At 46.5% G+C, this 17,453-nt stretch overlaps 1 protein-coding gene across 1 annotated transcript in view; it reads left to right on the forward strand.

Annotated features, from left to right (window-relative positions):
- The window catches only part of ABI3BP (ABI family member 3 binding protein), a 1,978,933-nt gene that overhangs the window by 767,895 nt on the left and 1,193,585 nt on the right, over nt 1–17,453 (forward strand). The gene's annotated exons all lie outside the window — the stretch shown is intronic.

The raw sequence follows: 17,453 nt of genomic DNA on the forward strand, positions 1-17,453 counted from the left end.
TGCGGTCAGTAAGAAAAGAAGATAGCCAGTCCAAGGCTGAACCACAGATAGCAAAGGATTCAAGAGTGTTAATAAGGATGGGGTGAGAGATGGTATCAAAAGCCGCGCTCAGGTCTAACAATATGAGCGCGACTGTCTCACCAGAATCCAATAGGTGGCGCAGTTTTTCAGTCACACCTAACAGTGTGGTTTACGTCGAGAAACCCGCACGAAAACCAGACTGAGAAGGATGAAGGAGATTATTGGTATCCACAAATTTAGCAAGGTGAGTGTGAATATGTTTTTCTAAAAGCTTAGAAAAGATGGAAATGAGAGATATGGGACGAAAATTAGACAAGACTTTAGAGTCAGCAGCAGGCTTTTTCAGCAGAGGGACTACCATGGAGTGCTTCCAGATTGGAGGAACAATAGAAGATGTAAGGGAGGAGTTAAGAATTTCCATAATAACCTGGAGGTGGACAGGGTTTTCGTAGTAACCCAGCGGGTTTTTTATGAAGCGCCTTACCTTGAGCGCATACCGAACAGGTCGTCACATATTCATGGGTGTCTTTTCTCAATGTAGGCCACCATTAGGATCGTTCAAGACACAAGATGGTTTTGTAAATACCTAAATGACCCCCCAGAGGTGAATCGTGCGTCCAGGTCAGCACCCTTTGTTGTAGAAGAGGGTCTGGAATATACAAGGCATGGGATTGATACAGAAGAAAGTCCTTTTCTTTTCTAATTTCAGGGTGTTCTAATATCCATGCCTGTACGTCTACTTCTGCTACTGCTACCCTCAGGTCTTCCAAGAAGTCCTGTGGGGTGATCTGTGCGATTGTCTTGACGGATACCAGCTTGTGTGGGAGGATAAAAGGAGGTTCCTTCTCTTCCATCCCCGCGTTGCATCTTGGCTCATCAACCCTTGACAGTTCATCTGCCTTCCCATGCTGAGTTCCGGGGCGGTATTTGATAAAGAAATCATAATCAGAAAAAAAGAGCGTCCATCTCAGTTGTCTGGGTGTCAGGGCTTTTGCAGTCTTAAGAAATAAGAGATTACGATGGTCCGTGTATATCTCGACCGTGTGGCGGGCTCCCAGAAGGTAATGGCTCCATTCCTCACAAGCCCTTTTAATCGCCAGTAACTCTTTGTCAGTGACAGAATAATTATTCTCACAAGGGGAGAGTTTTTTGGAATAATAGGCCACGGGATGGAGCTGTCCTGTTTCGGGATGTCGTTGGGATAGTACTCCTCCTATGGCGTACTGTGATGCATCCGTCTCGACAATAAACGGGAGTTGAGTATCCGGGTTCCGTAAAATAGGAGCTTGTGTAAACCTGTCTTTGCACAACCGGACGCCAGAAGGCTAGCTTGTGTGTTTTCCTTCTCTACCTGAGAAACAACTTGGTAAGTGCAATGTTCAACGCAATAGGCGGATTGTAAGGAGACGGTGCGTGCAGCCCAATGAATAACGGGATCATGCAAAGTTAGCCATGGCATACCCAATATGAGCCTGAAGTGAGGCGCGTCAATAAGTTCAAAATGAATGTATTCGTAGTGGTCACTACCGAATTTCATGAGAAGAGGTGGTGTATGATATAGGACCGGTCCAGAGGACAGTGCAGTGCCGTCTACGGCCTTGACTTCCTCTGGGTGTTTCTTCTTTTCTTGTGGGACCCCAATGGTATTGGCATATTTGAGGTCCATGTAATTCCCTGTCGCACCAGAATCCAACATTGCAGGCATGTCCAAGGGGGTATCAGGGTAAATCCAGAGGGTAATCCCTACGTTGAGATGCGCTACTGCAGGTTGGATGGTGTTAGCGACGGCGGGGGAGATCGCTGCTTGTTTCCCACCCGGTCCAGGGATCTCATCCAGACTCGGGTTTAATAGTTTTCCGACGTCTCTTCCTGGTGCACAGTTGAAACTTGCATCCTTAGGTTGCCAGTTTTCTCAGGGAGTCTTGTTCTTGTTCGGCATTCCCGTATGAAATGCCCGCCCTTACCGCAGTAGAGGCAAAGTTTCATCTTCCGTCTTCTTTCACGTTCTTCGTTAGTTAAGGGTCCCTTGATCCCTCCAATCTGCATAGGCACGGAGGTGTCAGTAGTTTTAGGAGAGTCATCTGGGGGTAGCTTAGGTCTGACGTAAGTAAAGCGGTTTTCTCCTCTGGTTCTATCTCCCTTCCGTTCCTGGAGACGATGTTCCAATTGGACCATGAGAGTGATAAATTCCTCACAGGTTGGAGGGAGTTGCACCACCTGGGAAAGAACGTCTTTTAACTCCCCTCTCAACCCTTGATAAAAAAGGGAGGTGCGCTTTTCCTGTGGCCAATCCGTCTCAACCACCAAGCGATTGAAAGTGGTGATGTAAGTAAGGAGATCCTGTGATCCCTGCTTCAGAGTCATTAATTCTCTGTCCAGAGTTAGCATATGTGACTTTCGATCAAACAGCTTCCTCATCTCTATGCAGAAGTCTGAAAATCGATGTAACACTGGGTCATTTCTTTCCATTAGGGGTATGGTCCAACTGGCTGCGTTCCCTCCCATGTAGGACATTGTAAACCCTGTTTTAGCCCCTTCATCCTGGAAAACCGCAGGTTTACAGAGAAAATGCAATCTACATTGATTGAGGAATGTCTCAAACTTCTTCAGATCCCCGTAGAACCTTTCAGGGGGTGCCAGTGGTATACCTGTGTTCTGCAACACATGTACCGTGGGGACGGTTTCAGTGACGGGAGTAGTGCTCTGAGGGGAAAAGGCTCCATTCTCTTTTGACTGGCCAGGTTTTTGCGTAATACCAGGAGGAGGGAGCGTCCATTCCTTTATGTAAGCACCCGCTCCCCTTGATTCAGGTCTGCCTTGTCGGGATAAACCCGCTACTTCTCTACGTTGGGTACCTAGTTTGTTTTTTAGTTCTCGGTTTTCGGAGCGGGAGGCCTGCACCTCCGCCTGAAGAGCTGCAAAGCTCTCCAGAAGGGAAGTGAGGACGACGTTAGTATCCATCGTTCGGGCTGGGATGCAATCTTGGGCTTGACAATCTGTCACAAATGGGTCAGAGTGTCAGCAGTATAATACAACAAACCACTAACCTGAGCCGGCCAGCAGGAACGATGTGTGCGTTGACTATCCCCCTTCTGCTAACGCTCACCACGGAAGAAAACCTGAGTAGTGCGAGGGAGCAGTCGGGAGAAAAAGGGGCGGAATAATCGGATAACGGCTGGTGTGGAGGTACAGGTGAAACCCTTGGGGATTGCAGATCAGGGACTTGCTCAAAGAGATCTCCTGGGCTGGGCACTACGAACAAGAAAACAGGAGGCTAGTAACAAGGCACTATAACTACATGTAATCCTACACACACTAACCCCACTACATTATACTCACTGTTTTCTGAGCGTTAGTTCCAACAGTATGTAGGAAGAGGTATCCAGCCGCTGCTATTGTCAGTATCCTCTTTCTGTATCAAGCCCCAAGGAACCTCTACCGTATTACAACAACAGTATGGGTAGAATTCAAACAAGGAATGCTACTGCATATTCTCAGTAGTGAGATTTGTAGGAGAGTGGACAAGGGAGGGCACTCCGGACCCCTACAATCCTGCGTCTTGCCCCTCTCGGCGCTGCTATGTTCACAGCTCCGTTTGGGGATTATGCACCCAAATGCGCTCTACCGCTGTTCCCTCACAGCGGGAGCACCCAAGGAAACGAGGAGCTACGGCACTCCCCAAATGCGCTCTACCGCTGTTCCTGCACAGCGGGAGCACCCAAGGCGAAGTGGAGCTACGGGACTCCTTCCCCGCAACAGTGCGGGTTACCTGTAGGTGTTTTGAAGCCACGGGTGCCTGCCGGTGTCCACGCGTTTCTTTCTTCGGCAGCAGTCTCAGGGAAAGAGGTGTTCCGGTTTCTCTGTTTTTCTCTTTGACGGTGATCGGACGCTCACTCGGCGCCCCCAGCTGGTTCTCCTCGCAGGCAAACCCGGAACTGGGCTCAAATTGTCAAGCGCCTCCTCTAGGAGGAGGTGGTCTTTTATGGAGTCTGTTGATTCGGACATGGACGACGCGAGTCCTTCCGGGTCGCCCCAGGGTTTTCTAGGTAGTCTCGTTTTCGGTCCTTTTCCGGGTGACCGCGACATCCGATCTCTCCCTGTGAATGCATTTCTTATGTCGTACCTAACTAACAACTTACACCCCAAATTCCCCCCTCCCCCATCCTGCAACCCTGCTTCTAAGGTTATGAAGACCCCAACATTCAAACCTGCCCTGCCTGCCGCCCTGTTCCTCGCATAATGATTCTAACTCATGACTAATATGGGGGGTTCTCAGTCCAACCTGGTTCAATCTGTAAACTTTATCCTCCTCCCGCCTGACCAAGCCTAGCTTGTAATTATACCCATTCTGCATCTCATTGTGGTGAAGCATACAGATGTCACAATCGGGCTGTGGTCAATGTCTCAATGCTCCACCTGCGTCGCAGGGATGTAATGTGAGTGGGGTGGGTGGCAGAGTCCAGTCTCTAATCTTACCTTTGCCCTGGCACCACCTTTTACTCTCACACCTCCTCTGTACCTGGTTGACCCTTGGGCACCGGTGACACGGACCGCCGGTCCTCTGCAACTCCAGGAGTTTTGTCTCCCTTGGCCTGTCCTCCTCTGCAATATACCTCCTTGCCAGGACCACGGCCGACCATATGCCATCCTTCTAACAACTCCCACACTTCCTCAGGCGTAGTAAAGTGACACATTTTCCCTTCGGCTATTACTCTCAATTTGGCTGGAAAAAGCATCATGTACTTTAAGTCTTTGGACCTCAGTTCTGTTTTTTAACGGTCTCAAAGCTTCTTCTTTGCCTCTGAACTTGCCAGGTAAAGTCTTGGAAGAAGCGAGTGTGGGTGTTTTCATATTGTAGGTCACCTTTCGATCTTGCCGCCTGTAGTATAGCATCTCTGTCCTGGTGGTTGAATGTTCTGACTATGATTGTGCGCTGGGGCGCTCTGGGCTTTGGGGGTGGCACGGGTGCTCTGTGCACCCTCTCGACAGAGAAAAACGGTTATGAGGTTATGAGGCCTTATATGAACAATTCTACACTTGGCCCCTCTGCTCCCTCCGGGACTCCCACCACTCGTATATTGTTCCTCCTCGCCCGCCTTTCCTGGTCTTCTAGCCATGCTGCCATTTGCGCTGTTTGCTGCATTAGGCTGTGCACTTGTTCTTCCAGGTGCTTTGCTGTGGATTGGAGTTGGGTGATCTGGGTCTCGGCAGTGGATACTTTTTCACTTAATTTGGAAAGGGCGCCCTGGTTAAGGTGACTTCTGTGGATACGGAGTCTGTTTTTGGTTCTAGGGAGCCTTTGACGTACCTAATTGCGGCCATTATGGCAGCCAGGGAGGGCTCCTCTATTCCGCCCTCCTCGCCTACGTTCAGAGGGGCCTTCGTAAAGGTGTAATTGTCCAGTTTATTAGACTGTACTGGCCTGTTCCTCTGGGTTTCCCCATTTTTACTGAGTCAGCAGCCAGAGTGATGTATACATATCTGTCTCCACCTATTCGTCTAAAGCGACGCACTTGGGAGCTCCACTTCTGACCGTCAATGAATCTGCCAAGCGGACCCCCAGTGAGTCATTAATGTCAGCCCCACCTGGCTGTGGGTCTGGTTCCCACTACTTTCCATGGGTCTTTGGGCTCTCTAAGTTTCCCAACTCCTACACATAAGAATCAAGGTGGGGGGCAGTACCTGATGTCCGAGGACCCGATGTACCCCCACCTACTGGCCACCCAGGGCTCGATGCAGTTGTGCTTGGTACCTCGATGCCCCTTCCAAAGACTCACTCCTATTTTCGGCTGGAGGGCAGGAAAGAGGGAATGCCACTCCAGGGGCTCACCGGTGCAATCAACCTCCACTGGTAGGCCTCAGCCCCCTTCTTGTAGTGATTTCAGGCCTGTAGTGACCGTGTCATCTGGCCCTCATCCGAACCTCCAGAGGCCACCTCGCTCACCTCTCACAAGCAGGCCTGGCCCTCGGATCGATAATGTTTCTGTACGGGCCGCTTCTTCTGTCAGAGTTGCTTCACAGCACTGGAGATTCAGCGCCCGTCGCCGCTGGTGAACGATCCCCGTAGCCTGCCCTCGCCGCTCCGGCCTGCATATGAGGCCACTTCTGGGGAACACTGGTGCTCTGTGCGGTGTGAGCTCAGTTTTCCAGACAGCGGCCCTGCCTTCTGGGTGTCGGGCCACTTGGGAAGTCTCTCAATCTATAGTCACTACTCCCGATGCTCGACCGCGGTGAGCTTTGCCATCTTGCCCGGGTCCTCCGGCCGCCGTTATCTGTGCACACCACCGATCTCCGTCGCCGCTCTCCGTCTCCTAGCTCTGACACTGGCTAGCGGGATGTCTGTTGCTTCTCCCCACTAATGAATGCTCTTTCTGCGGTTAGGATATTGCTTAATGACACATTTTGGATCGTATTGTTGGGGCTGGGTCCGGAGCGCCGTTAGTCTGTGGCCATCATGGTCGGTGGCTAAGCCACGCCCCCTATTAACTTTTTTTCCTCATGAGGGCGCATACAATGCTCCACTCAGTTAGAAAAAAAGCTTTCCCTTGCCTCCCCTCCTCCCCCATCCTCCTCCTCCAAACCCACACACCAGCTCCCTACCCTACCCATTAGCCTACGGATACATTTATCACCTGCTCAGATCAGGTGGCAAATGTATGTGGTTAAACATGCTATAAGGGGTCCTGTTTAGTTTTATGACTGGAAAAATTAGCCCTACTCTGTATTTTCCGTTTCCATAGGCCTTTATACGTAATTGCACGACAACAGGATGGTTTTACCGTACAAAAACTGAAAAATCACTTGCTGTTTTACTGCGGGCCCAGCACTTTGCTGCTTAGCATCAGGATCTACATACCTACATTTTTGTCTATAACTAGATAGATAGACAGATAGATGAACAAACCAAAGGTTAAAGCTCAGTTTTAGTTAGGAAAACACTATTAATTCTTTCTATACAAAACTAACTTAAACCACAGAAGCATTAGAAATTCTAAAGTTATACATATACCTTAAATTTATAATTTACAAACCACCATCAAATTACTATAACATCATCTATTCTTTCAATTAATCAATCATTCGATTTCTATAACACTGCTTGTCACCCGGGGGGGGGGGGGGAAAGGGGGGGGAGGCAGAATCTAGGCTCTGACAGGGTCAAGTGGTTCAGTCGAAGATCCAGGTCTCCAATTATTTTTAAAACTCTGGTAGGGAAGGGGAGGTCTGCAGGTGTAGGTCGTTCCACATTTTTGCTGCAATGTAGGAGAAAAACCATCCACTTCTACTGCATCAGCTGCTGTGGTTGCGCGAGGGAGGCAGAGCGGAGATTTCTGGTGGGCTGGTGAAAGTTCAGATGGTGGTTGATGTAGGAGGGGCTGCAGTTGTGAAGGGCTTTGAATGCGTGGGTTAGTAGCTTGAGCTGGCATCTCTTCTGTATTGGCAGCCAGTGGAGTTCCTTGAGGGAAGGGGTAATGTGGGTTTGTCGGGGGAGGTCAAGGATGAGTCTGGCGGCTGCGTTCTGCATGACCTGAAGCCTATGGAGGAGGTGATCTGCGGTTCAAGATTAGAGGGCGTTTGCCGTAGTCTAGTCAGCTGGTGATGAGGGCTTGAGTGATAGTCCATCTTGAGCCCTGTGGAAGCCATTTGAAGATTTTGGACAGCATGCCCAGGATTGAAGAAGCAGGTAGGGTAGATGGCGTTGACTTGGGATTGTAAGCTTGCCATGCAGTATGATGCTTAGGTTCTGTTGTGGTCAGACGGGGTCGGTGCTGGTGTCAGATCCGGTGGCCACCTTGAGTCAGTCGTTCCAGGGGGAAGGTTTGTTCCCGAAGCTCAGTACCTCCGTTTTGTGAGCTTTAGGCAGTTGTTTGTCATCCAGTGGGTGGCACTGGTCATGCATTTGTGTAAGGTGTTCCTGGTGGTGTTAGAGTACTTGGATAGGGAAAAGATGGGCTGTGTGTCATCAGTGTAAGAGATGATGTTGAGCCTATAAGATCTGACGATGTCTGCCAGTGGGGTCATGTAGATGTTGAACAGGGTGGGGCAAATAGACAATCTTTGGGGTACTCCACAGGTGATTTCTTTGGGTTCAGAGGTGAAGGGTGGTAGGCAGACTTTCTGTGCTCTTCTGGTGAGGAAGGGGATGATCCATTTGTAGTGGCTTCTTGAATGTATATGCTGTGAAGCCTTGTGATGTGCATGTGGTGGGAAGCCATGTCGAAGCCAGCCAATAGGTCGAAAAGGATGAGTGCTGTTTCACCTCGGTTGAGGAAGGTTTGGATGTTATTAGTGGCTATGATCAGGGCTGTCGCAGTGCTGTGGTTGGTGCGGAAGCAGGATTGGGAGTTGTCGAGGAGGTGGTTCTGTTCCAGGTGCTTGGTGAGTTGTTGATTAATGGCCTTATCAAGGACCTTGGCCAGAAAAGGGAGCAGGGATATGAGCCAGTAGTTGTTGAGTTTGCTGGGGTCTGTTGAAGGTTTCTTTAGTAGAGCGTGTAGGAGAGTAGGATCTGCTTCACATGTTTACCCCCACTTTTTGCTGGTGTTTCACTGTTTTTCGACTTTAGTCTGGCTGGGACCCTGCTATTCAGGGCCGCAGCCTAGCTGCTTCCTCTCTAAAATGATTCCATGTACTTTAGGTACATTACAGATTGGATCTGAGGTGACCTTGTAAGCCTCTAGTATATGGTATACTATGTACCCAGGGCATAGGTACCCCAGAGGTCTACCAGGGGCTGAAGAATGTATTATGCCACCCCTGGAAAGCCACCCAAAATGACACCACAGGTATGCTACTGCAGCCTGGGTAAGGTGGTACAGGCACCCCTTACTGTGATATAGGTTACCTATATCACTATATATATACACACATATAAACCTGTAAGTTACTCCTATGGCAGGCCTTATCAATCCTGAAGGCAGAGTGCTTGGTTCTTATGTGAGAGGGTGCCCCTGTATGGGCAGAGCCCCTCTGCAGCATTCAGAGACCCTTCTCTGATGCTGTTTGTAGTGCAGCCTGACCACATACTCTTAAGTGCATTATAACCAAACGGTAAATGCTAACTTTGGACTGGCTGCACGGAAACATGTCGTGTTTGGTGTCAAACACATTGGAATCATACCCCCACACCAGTAGCTGGTGTGAGAGTATGATCCCACCCTTCTAGAGGGAGAGACATGACAGCACTGGTATACCCGGTAGAAACTTAATAGAGCCCTGGCATCACAAAATGGATGCTGCAGCCACAGACACAGGTCTGGCCTCCTGCTGCTGACCGAAACAACAGCAGGGGAGGCCTGGACAATAGGTTTCCTGTCACAGGGAGGTGTAACCACCTCCCAGTAAGGCTTATGTGTATTGGGGCTGCGTGGGAGCACTCTCTGAGTGCTTTAAAGTCCTGCACTGGGGGCACATTTGGTGTCCCTGTGCATAGTCCAGCTCAAACCTGTTCAGGGGCTTCCAGCCCCTGCTCTAGCGTGAAACTGGACAAAGGAAATGGGTGTAGCCACCCTTCTTTCCAAACCCTCCCATAGGTGGGTCCCCAGAGTATGTCCAACCCCCTACCTTAGTAGAAGTTTGGGACCCTGTGCTTAGGACTTTAGATTACCCTGGACGAAACTCTGAAGCTGAATCCTGGACCTTCGACGCTCTGCTCAAGACCAGAGGACTGAAGAAATCTCCCTTGGGGTCAAGAAGTGACCCCTGCTTGGCAGGCACCAGCGAAGCAATTTGCCGGTCTGCGTCATCGAAGCTCCCGCCAGACTCCGAAGTATTTGCAGCCCAGGAAGAGGATTTCCAGACATCTCAGAGGCCGACCCGAGTCCCCAGCAAAGCTGAGACCCACAGCCCTCGTGAGTAGCGTGGAACCGGAACTCCTGCTCACCGTGCATTTCTGCAAGTGCATTGACTTCTCAACGTCTCTTGAAGTCGTGCTTGGGCTGACTTGTAGCCCCCACCTCGAGCACTGAATACACTGAAGATTGTCAGCCTGGTCATTCCGAGTGACCTGTGGGCCACCATTTTGTGTTTCATCTCAAGGTCCCTTTGCAATCCCTGGTCCGTAGACTGGTGGGTCCCTGAGGGGGTAACTTTGCATTTCCTTGGGCTTTCCTGGTTGCTCCAGACGTGCCCTGACTCCCATCAAGTGGTGAGTCCCACAGACCTGCTGGTCTGCATCGAAGCATCTTTCTCGTTTCTGCGTGAGTTGCTGTTGCCAAGGCTTGTTGTGTCCAATCCGGGCACCGACACTGCAGCACTTTGTGGCCCTTTGTGGAACAGCTCAAATCCAGCTCCTGGTTGTCCTCGACACCTTCTGGACCTCGTGGCTGAAGAGTTAAGCTTCACCTCTTTCACCTGAAATCACCCGACATCGGTGGGCATCCGCTCATCGCCTTCCTGGTCACCGGCTAGTGACCCAGACTCTGTCCCCTCTGCTTTCAGGTTCTTCTCATCTTCGATCCAGGCTTGGATCTCTTCGGACACTTCGCATCTTCACGGCAGCAGCACTTCTTCGCTAGCTCCCATTGAAATCAACGACGCGACCCGACACCAAAAGACACCAATGCACCCGGCTTCCCTGGGTGAGGTAACACGAGTACTCTGGTGCTCCTGTGGGTGCTAGCCCTAGAACTTCCAAAGTCCAAAAGGGTTTGGTCCTGACTCATTTTTAAGTGTCCCTAATCTTTAAAAATCTAACCGCGACTTTCCCCATAGAAGCTAACGGGCACTCGCAGCTGTGTTCACACACTGCACAGGGGACCCACCGCACACGGCCCCCGTGGGTCCCCTGTGTCACTACCTTGGGTGGTTCCTTGGGGTCCCAGCGATTCTACAGGCTCTAGGCCTTGTGTCTAGTTAAGTCGTGGTTCTTATACCATTATTTAAGTATATGGTTTGGTTCGCCCCTAGGGCCTGACGTGTATTTGTCCTATTTTACTGTGATTATTGAAGTGTAACTTATGTGTTTTGACCTCTAGTCTCATAAAGAGACTAGGAGGGTGTGTTTAGTAATAAATACATATATTTTATATATATACCTGGTGTGGATATCTTTCATTTAGTGACTCAAGAGATTATAGACTGTTAAAACAAGCTGCTTTACATTCCTTCAAGACTTAGCCTGAAGGCTGCTCTCCATAGCTACCACTAGGATAGCTTTCAATAAAGGTTGTCTTTAACCTATAACCAATAAGGGGTTGTTTGGACTGAAACAAGGTGCCCACTAGAACTAGTGGACAGCATATATCAGGCCAACTTCTCACAGAGCGTTGACCTCAGTGTGTTTCCAGTCCTTGAGGAAGGTGCTCATGGCTATAGATGTGTTGATAAGGGAGGTGAGTTTGTGGCTGATCTTGGTGCAACCTAGTATAAAGATGTGTGGGCAGGGGTTGGTGGGGCGTCTGAGTGGACAGTTTCCATGATGGAGGCGGTTTCCATGTGGTCAGTCAGTTACTTTTGATGTTAGTGGGATGGATGAGTTGGTTGAATAGGTAAGTGGGTTTGGGCTAGGGTTTGAAGTTCTTGTAACTCCTGGCTGTCTTGTTATGGAAGAAATTGGTGGGGTTGTCGCCCATGGGAGGGTGTGATGTTGTTCGCTGTGGTTGCGGCGTTGGAGAATTCTCTGACGATTTTGAAAAGTTCTTTACTGTTTTTGGAGCTGGTTTTGTTGCATGTGGCTAGTGCTGTTTTCTTGGTCTCTCGTAGCTACCTGAGGTAGATGTTGAGGGCTGCTTTGAAGGAGGTCCTATCGGTGATGTCCTGCTAATGCACCATCTCCTTCTCAGTTGTTTGCAATGATGTCTGACAGTCCTGAGGTCTTCAATGTACCATCTTGTTTGTTTGGGGGCTGTCTGTGCTGTTTGAGATTCTTTCCATACAAGCCAAACTTAAATTACACAAACAGGTTGTACATTGTAGTAGAGTAGAGTGTAGGGGTATGGAGTGGAGTAGAGTGTTGTAGAGTGCAGTGGTGTATGGTGGAGTAGTGTGTTGTAGAGTAGAGTGGAGTGAAGTGTCATATAATGGAGTAGATTGGTGTGGAGTGGATAGGCATAGATTGGAGTATAGTATTGTAGAGTTGAGTTGCACTGAGTGGAGTGGCCTGTTGTGGAGTAGAGTGCAGTAGTGTGTCATAGAGTGGGGTGTTGCGTTAGAGTGAAGTGACATACAGTGGAGTGGCATAGAGTCTATTAGTGTGTGACATGAAGTAGCATAGGGGGTTTCACAGAGTATCTTAGAATGGAGTACAGTGTCGTAGAGGGAAGTAGAGTGTCATAGAGTGTTGGGGTGCAGAGTAGAGTGGAGTGGCATAGAGTGTAGTGGCATAGAGGGGAGTGTTGTAGAGTGTTGCATACAGTGTCGTGACTGATGCAGCGGAGTTTACCAGCTCTATATATACATACACACAACACTCATTTGGGCGCATATATATTCATACACTCAATGAGCTAGCAAATATCCGCTGGTTATCAATTTTATTTTACCCTAGGAAACCTTTACACCAGTATTCTTACCATTCCTGTCTCCTGAGTAAATGCACATTCGAAAGATCTAGTAGTAGATTAGAATAGGGAGGAAATAATATGATACATTTATCTTTTATTCAAAGAACCACAGACTCAGAAGGAGTTTTAAAAGTTTTATCTGAATTAATAATTTTGTGAGTCAAATCAAAATACAGTACCTTAGGAGAGAAAGAATAGAGAGCAGGTACAGAGCATTAACCCTACAATTATATTTACCTAGAATGGTGTGGGGACCCCGACATCAGAGTGTCAAGGATTCAAGATAGGTTCAGGACAGGGAAGGTGACCTCTTCTAGTGTAACGCCAGCGTTACACGCCACTCTGGTACTACTCTCTCCGGCTCGTCCGGACCCCTTTCTATATGTGCTCTTCGGTTGTTCCACGAATTTCCCTAGTGTTGGATTCTTTAGTCAGATTGCAGCAAAATCGGGCAGCATCTCAGCATAACATCGGCATCTCAGCATCAAGTGTGTCTAACTAACTAGAACTTACCTCTGTTATACCAGTTCAAATGTATGATCCACCCCCAAATGTTTCAATTCCATGTTCACCCACAATTTGATTGGACCAAGCAGCAGGGTGAGGACATCAAACCATACTAAGTGCAATCATTTCTTTAGTTCTATTGTCTAGCTCTCCGCCTCTTAATTTTAATACCCACAAGCTTTATTCCCACAAGCATTTCATATGTGGATTGATAAATCTGTAATACAATGTTGTCTCTTCCTCCTCTCGTAGGGTCAAGAGTTGTTCTTCCCATATCCTTGCTGGGCACATGGATTGGCAGTCACCCAATGACTTCATTAGTTTCAGAACAAGGAGGTTGCACACATGTGTAGTTGTCGCAAAGAATAGGGACATCAGTCACTCTCCAAGGCCCAAATGCGAGCTATTAATAAAGTCAGAAAAGAACATGTTAGAATACAAAATTAAATGATTTCACTGTATACCACTTACTTCTACTCTAACCCCATTTACTTAATATTTCTTTTGCATTATTAGCTTAGTGAAACTTGCATAGGTTAGTTTCAGCACAGCATGTGCATTAGTGCTATAGTTTCAAGCAGCCATAGTAAAAGCTATTGCGCAGCTGCAAAGATTTCCCCCCCCAAGCGACGGAAGACATCATACTACGTAGATGTAGTAGACGCATGCGCAGAAGAGTTCCCACGTTTTTGGCGGCCATTTTAGGACACTCGGGTTATTCATTAGTGAAGCACATAGAAAAGCTTCCCCTAGATACGAAATGTAAAATGTGGTGCAGAATTAGTATTCACTGACAAGTTGGTTACAAAGTTATAGGTTATTTGAGAGGATTGCATACAAGCAAGTTTCTTTTTATACGAAACCTTGCTCCATCAATCCCCTGTCTGATGGCATTTTATGCCATCACTAGATTCTATTAAATCAGATGCCAACTTTAGCATTCCACTATTTCGATGTCTCAAATCTTTTATTCCTTCCTTTATCTTTCTTAAACTGTGATCCTTTCATTCTTTTGTAGATTTTCCCCTTTAATTCTTCAAGTCATATTTCTTCTAATTTTCTTTTCCTACACTTCTCATTCACTTCGTACCTCTTTCTTTTCCCACTGTATTTGCGGCAACACATTATCATTAAACTATTAAAGTTATGCCCATGATTGGCAATAATATTTGCTCTAAGATACTCTTACCTATGTTAGAAAACCAACTACTGATAGTGGAGAAACTATTTGTTATTTTCTTCCATACACTGTCAACCTCCAGTGGTTTCAGTTCCTCTTCCAATGTGTAACATTTTTAACATATCTTCCAATCTCTACGCTTTTGATTATATACGTGCAACAATGTTGCGCTTTCAGCATTTTACAGACTCCACCCTCTTTTGCCAATAAGATATCAAGGGCCAGTCGATTTTGCAAAACCATAGATCTAACAGCAACTAACTCTGTATTGATCAGCAAAAATCCTCCAGCAGTGTCAGTGGATAACCTATCAACTACTGTTGACAATTGACAGATTTTTCGAGAATTCAGCAGAACCCCCACTGAAGGTATCAATGCACCAATTATATCACCTACTATTTCAGAAAAACTAGCTCTTTTATATCTTGTTAGTCCACTACTGTTATTATTGTGTCCAGTGATTCTTTTAACATGATAGACTTTAGGGAATACTATTCTGAAATAGCAACTCCCATACCAGTGATCAGGTAACCTAAAATAGGCTTTGTTTCCACATATAGAATACATTCCAGGAAATACTGGATCAGTTCCTCCTTTTATTCCCCATCCCCCAATTACTAAGACGTTATGTTCACATTCACTGGAATCACTAAATAAATTGTTATATTCTGTTTTAAGCCTATGTAGACAGATGTTCCCTTTCTTTTCAAAGTCCAGAGACATAGCAGCATGAGTCTTGCCAGTTACTAAAAGGTCTTCCCTTTCAGCCCATTTAGGTATCTGAGGTTTCGGTTCAGAGGCCCTTCTTTGGAAATCTTGTCTCCTGTTTTCTACTAAATTCAAAAATATCTTTTCTTCTTGATGTAATTTACATGTTAGGTTGCGCTTATGTGCATCAGCTATATCGATTGTCTTCATTGTTAGGAAATATTCACCCATGAATTGTGAGTCTCTAGTACTAAGGACAGGGTTCATGCTCTTTTGCATGGGAACTTCTGAAAATATTACATCTACATTTGAATATTAATACTGCAGTTTTCCAGTTCTATAGAATAAACTAGCTAATACACTACATGAAATACCATATGTCAAGGGTAAATGATGATAAGTTACCCCTTCAGCTACTGAGCTTGGCAATTTCATGCAAACATAACAATCACTAACTTCCATAGTTTCTACATAATGTACTAAAAGATTTGCAAATACATTTTAATCTGTTTCGTTTTTATCTATAGTGTGGTGTAAATCTAGCTCATCTGGCGTTTCTAAGTTTACTTTATCTCCTTTAAGGTTTGCAACTTCTGTATGTGTGTTAGTACTATTTTGTTTGTCAATAACCATCCAATAGGGAATACCTATTGCTAATATCACCCATATTATGAGGACTAATATTAAACTACATATACAGGCCCTAAAACACTTTCTTTATACAGCTTTGTTTTGGTTTTCTAGTAACTTTATCATCGGACATTTTGGACAAGAAGATTATCTCTTTTTAAATTCAGAACCTGCTATGAGATAACACCTTAAGCGTCCTTTTTCTTTCAGGTCGGTCACACTTCTTCCTAAATTCGTTCAACATTCAGCACTTCATCACTTTCTTCATTTAAGTCGAGATTTTCAAAGTCTTCAAGAATAACATATGTCCACTCAGGACCCTTGAACTTGTTATTAAATGTCTTCAACCTTTGACTCCTTCTTTTTGGCGTTACTCTGGAAGGTCCAGATTGACTAGTTACTTCATTTACTTGATCATGTTCTTCACTGATTGTCTTAAAACGATATCTCAGTCTCTTGATAATTCTTGGCCAATTATCACCTTTTCGACTTTTATTAAATTTCACTGCACTGCCAGGTTCTTCAAGACTCCTTTTATTTTCTTTAGATTTTGGCACAACTTGATCAGCTTTGTCTTCAGATTTCCTCTCTATCTGTCCTTGTCCAGGGCTTATTGTTCTGGCCTGTTCAGCCTGGATGGGTTCATCTACCTCAATCTAACCTTGTTCAGGATTGGCGATGTCTGTTTTTTCTTCTGTATCCTGAACTTGCGTTTCTATGCCTATCTGGTCCTATTCAGGTCTTTTTACCTCTTTACCTTCTTCTGCCTGAACGTTTTCTCTAAACCCTATTTGTCCCTCCTCAGACTGAGGAACAGGGCTTTGTTTTTCTTCTGTCTTTTCCTGTCTATCTAGCTGTGTTTGGCTCCTAGTTCTTATAAGTACTTCAGGTATGTCCACCACTGGGATCAAGTCGTCCTGGTAAGTGCTCGGTTGTTCTTGGGCAGCTACCTCAGGATCTTCTGTAGGAAGTTCTTCAGCTACACAACCTTCAGCACCATCAATTTCTGGTTTCAACTGAAATTCTTCTTCTTCAGCAGCTGGTACCCTTTTGGTATGACTTGCATGAATCCAATCAGGCAATCCTGCACACTTTACAGCTGTTGAAGTAGTCAATATAACTTGATGCGGTTTATCCCACCTTGGTGCTAGACACTATTCTCAAGTGCGATTCTTCACTACTACCCAGCCACTGGGTTTCAGATCATGCAATTGGCTCAGCAGTCTGTTGAAAGCGTCTTCCCCAACCTAATGAGAGATAGAACGCACTCTGTCAGCCAACTCTTTGCAATACTCCAAAACCAAGTCATCAGTTATATGCAACAGCTTGTGTCCTGGTACACATGCCTGTCTCATGGCTCTTCCCACAAGTATTTCATGGGGACTCAATCCAGTTTTCTTGTCTGGAACACTTCTGAGTCCCATCAGGACCAGAGGTAAAGCATCAGGCCATTCCAGTGAAGTGGATGCACACACCTTTCCGAGTCTTGACTTGATTGTGCCATTCAATTGTTCTACCACCCCTGAAGCCTCTGGACGGTAAGCACTGTGCAATTTTTGTTCGACTTTGAATGCTTCACAAATTAGTCGAATTATTTCATTATTAAAATGAGACCCTCTATCTGATTCAATCGCTACTGGAAAACCAAATCTAGGGATGAGTTCTCTTAATAAGAGTTTGGCCACTGTCAAGCTGTCATTTCTTCGGGTCGGGTATGCTTCCACCCACTTTGAAAATAAACAAACTATGACAAGTACATATGTCAGCCCTCGACAAGCAGGCAGTTGAATGAAATCTAATTGAAGTCTCACAAAAGGACCCTCTGCCTTTCCAATCTTTCCCATACAGACCAGAGTTTTCCTACCAGGGTTCATTTGTTGACATATTAAACACCTTTGGCAAAG

The sequence above is a fragment of the Triturus cristatus genome, chromosome 8 (genome assembly GCF_964204655.1).
Source record: "Triturus cristatus chromosome 8, aTriCri1.1, whole genome shotgun sequence".
Taxonomy (NCBI): Eukaryota; Metazoa; Chordata; class Amphibia; order Caudata; family Salamandridae; genus Triturus; species Triturus cristatus.